An 11,404-nucleotide genomic window follows, 5' to 3' on the forward strand; every position below is an offset into this window, starting at 1 on the left:
ACAAGCAATATTAATGCCCGGTTTCTGGAATGGTGAGATATCTTTCAGATAGCTATTGCTTTGTTACAGCTGTCGACTCGATAGATCTTCGCTGCGTTGCACATCGGAATAAGAGCTAACTTATCGAACTGTCAACTATTGGCCCATTGATCAAGTTCCATAAATACACACTAGATGCCACCCCTCGTACTGCTTTGTTTTTTTGCATTAGATTTGTTCCCTAGATTGCCAGGCGCATGCGCACAAGTAATGCATCGTATTTGAGCTTTCTGTGCAGCTCCAACTATCCCCTCTTTGCCATGCAGCGAGAAATTGGTATTCGACTAGTTCTTCCAGACGTTGGTGACATTTTCGTAGTGTTTAAGGACTGTCAGAAGAATTTGACATTGTTTGAGGATATCTAATGAAATATGCACACCAGTAGCACATGTCACGCGCGATCCTGTTTGCACTGAGCCTTATAAGTATACCGTACTGGTATCTCTTCCCTGTTATTTCAAAATATGAACATTGTTTGACCACAGTGTAACGATATATATCGGGTAATTAACATAATTATATAACCTGTTAGTTCCTTGTAATGTAATATCGTTAATTAAAAACAATCCCACGATAAGAGTACCGGTATATGCTCACTGTCAATGCAAGTAGACCTGCAGTAGGTCTACTAGGATAAATGTGTAATTATCTGTTATACTCAGTTACTGGAACCAGGGCTTTTATGGACACGAATGCAGTCACAGATACAAATATGAGTCTTAAAGGGTATCGTAATTAATACTCGATCAACAGGGTACAATGGAAAATTATTTGTCACAGGACGCAAATTGTCGCCTGTAACCTCTACCAAACCTATGCCAGTATATTTGTTCAGTCTCAATCTGCCTTTGAATTCATTTTCACTACTGTATACTTCATTAGAACATTAGGCCGACGATAATATAATCGTGGTCGTTCTACAATGTTGACCATTTCTACAATATCTTCGTCGAAAGAAGATGAGATAGCCATAGAAAATTTTAACAAACACAATGTTAGTTGCTGTTACCGAAGTACTGCGCACGCGTCACCAGGTTAACAAAACGAAACTCTGCATAATGCACACGGCCTAACCACCCAAAAGCGGGTTCTATTGCTGTGATTTTAAGATCTGCGGCTGTGAAAGCAATTTTTGACAAATAGATATCTCCTGGTCAGGGCCCTCTAAGTTAGCAAGCGATTTATCGAACCGATAGATGTATCTTACGTTCGTGCAACGCCAAAACACAAGTTAACCATTCGATACCGCTATTGGTTCGATATCTCACGTTCCAGAAACCGGGCCTAAGTGTAGTGACTGGGTAATGGGTATTAAGTAGAGCTCAAGAAATTTCTAAGCAGAAGAAGAAAGCGGAAATCTGCGGCCGCCGTCGTCTTACGTAGCGGTAGAACTATTGTAAACGTATGTTGCTGTGTTATGTGCACTTTTGGTTTATGTTGTTTTTATGTACATTTCACATGAATTTTTCGGCAAACTTCTTTGTTGCAGAATGGTGAATACCTGCGTAGTGTTTGGGTGCGGGTTTTCCTATTCACGAAGTAAGAAGAAGGGAGGAATAGGAATTTCAATACACCGGTAAGTGACTTTCTTGTGCACATGTACAGTATAGTACATGCGAGCACAGAAATGGTGTTCCGGTATAAACAAAGCATGGTATACCCCCACCTCCATGCTTAACGCATTGCTGCAGGGAGACAGCCCGCTACAAGACTGTTGTGATTGAAACGGGCGCAGTGGTGGATGTATAGCAATACACACACTATGCCTTTAGCACTACCCGTTCACTCCCTCCCCTCCTTTTCCTACTTTTTGGTACTGGAGTGGCCTTCGACACTACCCCTTCACTCCCTCTCCTCCTTTTCTGTACTGGAGTGGGGCAGTGTTGATTGTTTACGTCGGGACTCTATTTCTGTGCTTGCATGTACACTTCCTTGTTCTCTAGTTATTATTGAAATTAAATTAACTATTAAAGATGCCTAATCACGTAGGAGACGGAGATCACTTCCTAATGATGTATTTATATTTGTTGGCGTTAGCCCCATTGTGATGGAGTGCGGCGTAGTATAATAGTATTAATAATGTTAACAATAGTAGAAATGTTGCTACAACACTATTATAGGTTATAGGATAAGTTTTTGTTTTGGTTATGTCAGTCATTCAATAATAGTGGTTTCGGTCTCCTCTATTCTTTAAAGATATGTAGTAGGAATGTAAAATTACTGTTAAAATTGGAGTAGAAGGATTAGTAAGCTTGCACAAATCGAAATAGGTGTTGTTTAATAGTAGGCCAGAATAGCTATAAATCAGGCCTAATCGAGTGTTTCTTGCCTCTAAATAGGTTTCCAACCAGAGAAGATTTAAGAAAATCATGGATTAAGGCAATTAGAAGACAGAACTGGCATCCAACTTCTGCTTCAGGTGTTTGCTCGCAGCATTTCCGCCCAGAAGATCTAGATCTGACAGGTCAGACGAGAAGATTGAAAGATGATGCCATTCCCAGCATTTTCCCTGCTTATCCAGCACACTTGCAGAATCATACGAAGACAGAGCAAAAACCACCTGTGCCGAGGAATGTCATCTTAGAAAATAAGAGTAGTGTAAGCAGTGATCAGCAAGTAAGTGACTGTGATAGTGCAATTCATTCTTTAGATGATAGGCCTAATAGTCCAGAACAGTTAACACCACACAAAACGAATCTAATTGAGGAATTTAATAAAGCAAAAGAAGAACTTTGTAGTGCAAAGAAAAAAATAAAAGTGTTACAGCAAAAAGTCCGGAGGTATGAAAGAAAGATTAAGACTGATGAAGAAATTATTGACTCCTTAATGCAAGAAAACATGTTATTAGAAAACAATGTAGAAATTTTAAAAAGCAGTATTTCTTCTGATGTGTGTTGCTTGTTAGACAGAGCTAGGAAAAATTCTCAAACAAACAAAGTGGTTCATATGATCAGTCAGTGAGATCATTTGCCCTAACATTAAATTATTTTTCTCCAAAGGCATATACCTATCTTAGATCAAAATTTAACAGCGCTCTTCCAAGTTTAATGATAATACGTTCTTGGAACATGAAAGTTAACTGCGAGCCAAGTTTCAGTACGGATTGCTTCAATGCTATTGAGGTGACGCTAAGGGTGAGTAGAAAAGGGGGTTTGGTTGCAATTCTCTGTCTCTCCATTGATGATATGTGCCTAAAGGAACATGTTGAATTTACTGGAAACAAGATCGTAGGTTACATTGACATGCGGTGTTCTCCCCAGAAATTTTCGACAGTCGGGTGGCAGGAATGAGTAACCGGGCGGGGAAAACTACGTAAGAAACTGAATATGATAAAATTTCAATGTATTTCCATTAGAGCATTAACAATAATATCAGACAGGAAAACATTTAACTATTTTTAGTGTTATTTTCACTAATAAGACATAAGAGTATTTTGAACTTCTAGTGTTCTACTGATCATTCATAATGTTGTAACACCGCGGCTTACCACTCATTTGCTTTGGAGTGCTATACAGGTTTGCGACATCGTGTGGAATCAAGCTTGCATACGATTCCATGCTAATCCGGATATTGCTTACGCACACGTGATAGTCAAGCTAAACATTTAAACTCTGATGTAATTGATGCAATTATGTTGACAATAATGATGATTTATCATTTACACAAACAATTTTACAGTATTTGCATTTTAATTTGGAGCACCCAGTGACTCTATGTATCAGTATTATGTTACTAGCGCTTCTCGAGGTATTGTTAGCCGGGCGGTCTGTAAAACCAAATACAGTAGAGATAATACGCGACACTTAGCGAGATATCGAGGGACAGCTATTGGAGCTCACTCTAGCGGATAGACCTGAACAGTACTGATTCTCTCATAAGAGCACGTGTATTTTTGTGTGAAGTTTTTGGTGTTATGTATGCGTTTTCAGTGAGTTTACGTAATTAAATAGTAGCGTGTGTCATTCCTTGATATCTCCTCTCAACATAAGGGGAAAGGTATGTGCTGTGTTTGACTGCAGTAATTACGAAGTAGAGAAAAATGTCAGATCAAAAATTAGATGGATGGCTTTTCCGGCGTTTGCTCTATTAACCAGCGCTTCGTCTTAGGTCTGACACTAGACTCCTCAGAGTGGGATGTGTCAGACCCCACCCACTGACGCTGGGGTGTATGCAGGTGAACTTATCAGAAGCTTATTTATGAAGCACAGTCTGACAACCGCATACGGGAGATAAAACTCCACAGTGGAATTTATGCCCGCCCAGCAATTCCAAATGGAAATTCTAAGTTCCCATGGAGGGAATTGGATTCTTTTCCACCAATAGAGCATATCAAAAATCAGATCAAAAATTAGATGGATGGCTTTTCCAGCATTTGCTCCCGTATGCGGTTGTCAGACTGTGCTTCATAAATAAGCTTCTGATAAGTTCACCTGCATACACCCCAGCGTCAGTGGGTGGGGTCTGACACATCCCACTCTGAGGAGTCTAGTGTCAGACCTAAGACGAAGCGCTGGTTAATAGAGCAAACGCCGGAAAAGCCATCCATCTGATTTTTGATATGCTCTATTGGTGGAAAAGAATCTAATTCCCTCCATGGGAACTTAGAATTTCCATTTGGAATTGCTAGGCGGGCATTAATTCCACTTGGAGTTTTATCTCCCGTATGCGGTTGTCAGACTGTGCTTCATAAATAAGCTTCTGATAAGTTCACCTGCATACACCCCAGCGCCAGTGGGTGGGGTCTGATACATCCCACTCTGAGGAGTCTAGTGTCAGACCTAAGACGAAGCGCTGGTTAATAGAGCAAACGCCGAAAAAGCCATCCATCTGATTTTTTATATGCTCTATTGGTGGAAAAGAATCTAATTCCCTCCATGGGAACTTAGAATTTCCATGTAGAGAAAAATGCGCGGTCGTTCTTCAGGTTCCCTCATGACAAGAACATGTAAGTAATATTGTGTTTGCATATATATTCTTCAAGTGACAGAGATTTTTATAGAACTTCATAATCTTCTGACCTGCTCGACCCATATTAAAACTGGCATAAAATGTAATACGCATATTTTATTCTATAGTGCAGTAGTTAACCTTCAATACCGATGTGTTGTAGGTGTGATCTGTGGGTTTTGAAATGTCACAGAGGCGATTTGGATAAGGTGTACAAGAAAGAAGGGACGTTACGCTTATATAAGAATTATAAGATCTGTTCAGATCATTTCCAGGCCAGCGACTTTAGAAATCCTCGGCAATACAGCCAAGGGTATGTTACATTTTTGCTCTAATTGTACGTAAATATTCTTTAAAGCATCACTATCGACAACATTTTCACACTTTTCTTTCTTTTATCCCTCTTCTCAGATTAAAGCCGGGATTTTATAGATTTTCTTTCTGTTAGTAGGCTTCATATTAAGAGGAAAATTGTCCAGATTTTAATTGTTAATTCATTGCATCATGTGTGTAAGGAATGTGCTGATATTTTTATTGACAAGTGTCTTAACGTGATGATAAAATGTTTTGTAAATGAGAAAAAAGACAAATCCAACTGTAAAAATTCAGGCAGGAATGCTAAAGCTAAAAAAGTAATGCATAAATGAAAGATCAAGCCATTTCACAGCAGCCCATTTCATATCTTGTTTATGTGTCTAATTTCAGTCTTTGAATAATAACCTTTTACATAATTCTTCATTCATTTATCCAGAATTGCTTTAGCAACTTCGAAGTTAATATCTCAATACCACTTTCTTTCTAGACGTAATTTATTTATCCATTTCCGTATATACATTTCCATTGATATTTGAATTTAGCGCGATTTGTTCAGGTCAAGTCACTAGGAGCGCCACCGTCGAATTGTCTCCCATTTTAACAAGGCGAAATCCGTAAGTGTCGCGTATTGTCTCTACTGTATTTGGTAAAACCAGCTGGGTGGTGCACCCATTAAAAAGGTCCTAGGGAGAACACTGAACATGGGCACAGAAATGAGCAGTGATAGGTTGCCTACTGCAAAAATCGTGTGTGCGATAATGTGTACTGCCATGAATGACAGTTCGAAAATTCCTTGTGGCTATTTTTTCATAGATTCTCTATCAGGCAAGGAGGAGGCATTTCTGATGACAAGTTGTATGGAGAAATTGCATGAAATTGGAGTTACTCTAACAGTTAAACATTTGATGGAGTTAGTAACAATACCAAGCATGGCAAGAAGTTTTTTTTACTATTTGCTTTACATCACACCGACACAGATAGGTCTTATGGCGACGATGGGGCAGGAACGGCCTAGGAATGGGAAGGAAGCGGCCGGGGCCTTAATTAAGTTACAGCCCCAGCATTTCCCTGGTGTGAAAATGGGAAACCATGGAAAACCATCTTCAGGGCTGCCGACAGTGGGATACGAACCTACTATCTCCCGGATGCCAGCTCACAGCTGTGCGCCCCTAACCGCATGGCCAACTTGCCCGGTGGCAAGAAGTTTGGGTGCAAATTTACGTAATTTAAATGAATTGAAAACATGTTATCCCCATCCTGTATTAGATAATGCATCAGTTGTTGTTTTATTAGATGCTTGTCATATGGTTAATCTTGTACGCAACTGCTTAGCCGAAGAACAGGTAATTTTTACTAAAGAAGGTGTCATTCATTAGTCTTATATTGAATCACTTTTTAAGGTACAGAGTGCTGAGTGTTTACGCTTAAGTAACAAAGTAACCTGAAAGCACATATTTTGGTGGTTGTTGTTTGAGTCATCATTTAACAGATAGTTTGGTGCAGCTCTCCATCCTACCCTATATTGTGCTAACCTTTTCATTTCTATGTAATTGCTGCATCCTACATCTGCTCTAATCTGCTTGTCATATTCATACCTTGGTCTACCCCTACCGTTCTTACCCCCTACACTTCCCCCAGAAACCAACAGCACAAGTCCTGGGTGTCTAAAGATGTGTCCTATCATTTTATTTCTTCACATCAAATTTAACCAAATCAATCTCCTCTCACTAATTCGATTCAGTATCTCTTCATTCGTGATTCAATCTATCCATCTGACCTTCAGCATTCTTCTGTAACACCACATTTCAAATTCTTCTATTTTCTTCCTTTCTGAGCTAGTTATCGTCCATGTTCCACTTCCATACAATGCCACGCTCCAGACAGAAGTCTTCAAGAACATCTTTCTAATTCCTATATCAATGTTCGAGGTGGGCAAGTTTCTTTTCTTAAGAAAGGCCTTCTTTACTTGTACCAGTCTGCATTTTAAGTCCTCTTTACTTCTGCCATCATTAATTATTTTACTATCCAAGTAACAATATTCTACTCCTTTAAGACCTCATTTCCTTATCTAATATTTCCTGCATCATCTGACTTTTTTCGACTGCACTCCATTACTTTTGTTTTGGACTTATTTATATTCATCTTATACTCCTTACCCAAGGCTCTGTCCATACCATTCAGCAATTGAGGCAGTGAGCGAGAGAGTGGGCTATGCCGAGATTTTGTCAAAATTGAGTTATTGGTACCCTTGTGTAGGGCTTACATTCATCTTTCATTGTGCAAAATATCACAGACTTCCACAGGCTCCTTCCTTTCTTTTTTAAAGAACATATTTTCTGTGAATTACTCATCTCACGTTTATGCTGCGAGAGAGTGAGCTATGCCAAGCAGCTAGAAGCATTCAATGTGTGCGCTGCCTGTCGGCTATGCGAGCTGGCCAAACGCTGCGCTTATTTTCAAACACGTGTTATTTGTGTACAAAATGGCGGACGGTGAGGAAGTAATAGTGAGTAACTGTGAAAAACTTAAAAACGACTTAGAAATGATGATAAGTGCAAAAGGGCTAAAGTGTGTAGAAACTTTGGATTAGAGTACACGTTAATGTGCTGGAAGGAGGCGAATCTGAACGCGAAGGATCATCATCATGTACCAGCTCAATAGTATCACCTCATGTGGATCTCAGAGGTAAGCACGGTAATTAGAAGCATAAGTTAAGTGATGACGAGAAATCAGTAATGTACCATATTAAGAAAACATTCCCTTGTATGTAAGTCACTAAGTAAGAAGGTTCAAAAAAATTCATTCGAGTTGTGAAATCAGTTGCAGAGATGTGCGGTATACAAAGAAGAAAGAGATGATACTGGCATGAAGAATGTTAGTTGTGGCACATACAGGACTATATTTAATACGAAATTTAATGTCGGCTTCAAAATGCCTCACACAGATACATGCAAAGTGTGTAACGAATGGCAAGCTAAAGAAGAAGATATACCTGTAGGGATACGGCTACATCAAGTAAGGGCAGGGCAACTGCAGCATACAATCTTCTCTCTGCATTTCGATCTGAATGCCTCGAAGGAAACTGTGACTACTGCTTGATGGAATGAAATGGCGTATGGCTTTTAGTGCCGGGAATGTCCGAGGACATGTTCGGCTCACCAGGTGCAGGTCTTTTTATTTGACTCCCGTGGGCGACCTGTGCGTCGTGATGAAGATGAAATGATTAAAACGACACATGCACCCAGCCTTCGTGGCAGCAAATTTAACCAATGATGGTTAAAATTGCCGACCCCACCGAGAATGGAACCCTGTGGCCAAAAGCCAGCACGCTAACTATTTAGCCATGGAGCCGGACTGTTATAAAGGACTAAATGTTTTATAGCAACCAGGTAATGAAGACAATTCTTGGGTAGGTACTGTTAGCGAACCTATAGGTAGTAATGCAAAGTTATTTCGTTTGGTTGTTTGCAGGTGGAAAGGGCCTAAGGGGCTGATTAAATGATGGAATTACACCCTGTAAATAATTTTCCTAAAGAGTTTGAAATGTATGCTTTGAAATGGTAAACAATAATTTATATGTTGATAGGAATGTTTTTCCCATTATTAGAGCAAACACAAAACTCTAAATATCTCAGTTCCACCCAACTCTGGCATAGCCCATTCTCTCACTCACTGCCTCAATTTCTCCAGATCTTCTGCAGTCTCAGATAAAATAATATCATCAGCAAATCTCAGGGTTTTGATTTCCTCTCTTTGAATTGTGATTCCCTTCCCAAATTCCTCTTTGATTTCCTTTACTGCCTGTTCTAAACATTGAAAAGGAGGGGGGACAATCAGCAACCTTGCCTCTCTCCTTTCTGGACTGCTGCCTCTTTTTCAAAGCCCTTGATTCTTATCACTCCAACTGATTTTTATACAGATTGTAGCTCATTCTTCGTTCTCGGTACCTGATCCCGATTACCGTAAGAATTACATGTTATATGCCTCATGATTAATCCGTATTGAAAGTTGTTATGACTTAAAAACCAATGAAGGTATTTATTAATCCACCTACTCAATACTATTTGTCCACTTATATGTGGTTACAAATACATACTAACACTTAACACTTTCGGGACATGTTTTGCCTTTTTTTTAAATAGGGAATCTTCAGCCTTAATACAATCTTTAAAATATTACAAATAATATTAAAAAAGAAACTAGCAAAGTAGCCTTGTAACCTTATTACTTAAAATATTGGTACACTTAATGTGAAAATGGAATACATTTGATAAAATCATGATAAAATGTCAATGGAGCACTGTCTATGGTCTGAGACTAAAACTTCTTCTTATATAAATTTTGAAGTTCTAATAAAATGGTTCAAATAAATTTGCCTGTTATTTCTCCTAATGCGATAGTACATAAATTTTTTCTCACAAATAAAGGCGATATCACAAACACAGAAACATACGTCTCGCAAAAGACGTGGTCAAGGTCGCTGCTTTTGTCATTAATGTGAAGGTAGTAAAACATTCAAAGAGTAGTTGTAAGTACTGTGGAAACTGAAGCCTCGGTATACGTTCGTGAGAAATGTGGAACATCATGCAGGCATAATATTGTAGGGGACCCTTGCCAAGAGCTTCCAAGAGTCTATTGGACTAATCGTTCTCAGTAAGGAGAAGGAAAGAAAGTCTTTAAAAAGTGGTAAACAAAAAGAGAGAAAGAGTTCTATTTGATTATATTAGATGAGGCCTTAGGTGTTTGTTGTAAACAGTCACACAGTACCTTCCGTTGTGTCAGTAACCACTCTTCTGTTGGCTCTTTTTCTCGTATTGTATCTGTGCTGCAGAGGTGATAATGAACGCAGGGCGAGAAGGGGTTGAGGAGTGTGAAAGGGAGGGGAGGATAGGTGGAGCTCTGTTTGTCGAGGCTGACGAAAGGGTGGAGATATCAAATTTGATGGAAGCGGGCCTACTACTCGGAGATATGGAAGGAGCCTAAGAGCGTAAAGAATTATATATATTAGGGATCCTAGCTTTATCTGAACCAACCGTATTTAATAATCTAGGTGTTAATTCATGTAATATATTTCTAGTGTCCATGACATCATTAAGGTTCTGATCTTTATTAAACGTCTGATCTAAATAGATATGTAGACTTTCTAGCTCATTTACCATTCTTCCTTTCTCTATATTCCTAATTATTGCTAGATCCTTTTCTGTAGATTAAGTCGGTGACCAGTCTCCCTCATATGCAAGCTCATCGCTGAGTACTTCCTATGCTTTTCCACGTTAACATGTTCGATATATCTTGTCATAAGTCTTCTTCCAGTCTGTCCAACATATGAATAATTACACTGAACATTTTGGTCTATATACTCCCGATCCCAAATAACGATTTTTGTCATAATTAACTTTTTTATGGTTAAAGAATATGGACTGGTTTGTGTTAGTGGTTCTAAATGCTATATTAAAATTATGTTTCTTGAATACATTAGCGACCTGGTGAATAGCTGGGTTGTTATAAGTGAATGTAGCATACTCTTCTTGTCTTTTTTGTTTTGTCTGGTATCAGATTCGTGAACATCCTGTTCTTAATTTTATTGATCAGTCGATTGATCATTTATACTTTGAAGCCATTAAGTCTAGCAAAGTTTGTTAAATAGTTGAATTCTGTCTTTAAGTTCTTGGGGACCGAGCTCGATAGCTGCAGTCGCTTAAGTGCGGCCAGTATCCAGTATTCGGGGGATAGTAGGTTCGAACCCCACTGTCATCAGCCCTGACAATGGTTTTCCGTGGTTTCCCATTTTCACACCAGGCAAATGCTGGGGCTGTACCTTAATTAAGGCCATGGCTGCTTCCTTCCCACTCCTAGCCCTTCCCTGTCCCATCGTCGCCATAAGACCTATCTGAGTCGGTGCGACGTAAAGCAATTAACAAAAAAAGTTCTTGGGGAACAGAAGAATTCTAAGCGCTCTGTATATTAGACTATGGAAAGTTGCCTGTTTTTGTGAATTAGGATGTAATGAGGAGATGTTTGTAATTGTAGAGGATTGTATTGGCTTTCTAAAGATTTGGAAATCAAAGGTGTTATTTCTACGCATGGCCGTTATATCTAGAAA

At 39.1% G+C, this 11,404-nt stretch overlaps 1 long non-coding RNA gene across 1 annotated transcript; it reads left to right on the top strand.

The window, feature by feature from the left end:
• Window positions 1–1,324: 1,324 nt before the first annotated feature.
• On the top strand, window positions 1,325–3,843 carry LOC136886080 (uncharacterized). The gene is made up of 3 exons (XR_010861689.2): window positions 1,325–1,441; window positions 1,529–1,615; window positions 2,379–3,843. It is a non-coding gene; the product is annotated as an uncharacterized lncRNA (long non-coding RNA).
• The last annotated feature ends 7,561 nt before the right edge of the window (window positions 3,844–11,404 follow it).

This window comes from Anabrus simplex, chromosome X, assembly GCF_040414725.1.
Source record: "Anabrus simplex isolate iqAnaSimp1 chromosome X, ASM4041472v1, whole genome shotgun sequence".
NCBI classification, from domain to species: Eukaryota; Metazoa; Arthropoda; class Insecta; order Orthoptera; family Tettigoniidae; genus Anabrus; species Anabrus simplex.